Source organism: Penaeus monodon, chromosome 29 (assembly GCF_015228065.2).
Source record: "Penaeus monodon isolate SGIC_2016 chromosome 29, NSTDA_Pmon_1, whole genome shotgun sequence".
NCBI lineage: Eukaryota > Metazoa > Arthropoda > Malacostraca > Decapoda > Penaeidae > Penaeus > Penaeus monodon.
The window spans coordinates 4,571,820-4,572,938 of NC_051414.1; the positions used below are offsets into that span (position 1 = coordinate 4,571,820).

Sequence of the window (1,119 nt, forward strand, 5' to 3'; positions counted from 1 at the left end):
ACTTCAATCTCTTTCTCCCTGTTATTCCCTCACTCCAAAAGCAAGTTGAGTCGGACAGCCATCTGGTTAGCTGAGAATGGCAGGCTATTGTCGTGTTCAGCTGTTGGTGCGTGAATCCTGTGTCGGGCCACCTGCCCTTATCCTAGGTCTTTATCCTTCCCCTCTCCTCCTATGCCTCTTGCAACTATGCTACCTGCTTCCTATAACCTTCCCCCCCCCCTTCTGACTCCCCCCCGACCTCTATGGCGTTCTTCCTTCTTTGTACCTCACTCCCTTCACTCCCTTCTTCCCCTCCACTCCCCTCTTCCCTCCGTTTCACTCCAACACCCTACTCCCTCTCTTCCTATCCAACCTCCCCCTCTTCTCTCTCTTCCCCCCACCCCCTCTTTCTTCCCTTCTCTCCCACCCATCTTCCCTCACTTCCCTTCCTTCCCCCAACCCCCTTCTTCCCTCCCTTCCCTCCCTTCCCCCAACCCCCTTCTTCCCTCCCTTTCCCTCCACTCCCTCTTCATCCCTCCCTTCCCCCAACCCCATCCTCCCTCCCTCCCCTCCACCCTACTTTACCCTCCCTTCCCTCCCCCCCTCTTCCCTCCCTTCCCTTCCACCCCTTTCTTCCCTCCCTTCCCCCATCCCCCTTTTCCCTCCCATTCCCCCTCTTCCCTCCCTTCCCTTTCACCCCTGTTCCCTCCCTTCCCTCCCTTCCCTCCCTTCCCTCCCTTCCCTCCCTTCCCTCCCTCCCCCTCTGCAGTCGGCAACGTATTGGTTGTCTCTGACTCGCGAGAACAAACTGAGATCGGGATGCGTGAGAGACCGAGGCAAAGATGCGATATATGAGAAGGGTTGGGGGAAAAGGGGATAAAGTAGGCGAAGAAGGGAGGATAATTATGAGGAAGAAGGGAAGGAATGGACATTTGTGAGTTACGGTACAACGGCAACGAAATATATTGTGATTGCTGCGAATGTTATAACGGCGTATCTGATTTACCTGTGCATAAATCCCCGTTTTAAGATGTATGCTGAATTTTCACGCCCCTCTCGTGGATTTATTCACGATTTTATACGAAATGAATTGATTGCGCCGCGCTTCGCTCTTTGTCACCGTTCTTTATAACCCTTTTA

General features: G+C 53.7%; 1 protein-coding gene across 1 annotated transcript in view; it reads left to right on the plus strand.

Moving 5' to 3' along the window:
- LOC119591626 (nephrin-like) overlaps positions 1 to 1,119 on the plus strand; it is a 125,992-nt gene that overhangs the window by 96,698 nt on the left and 28,175 nt on the right. The window lies entirely within an intron of this gene.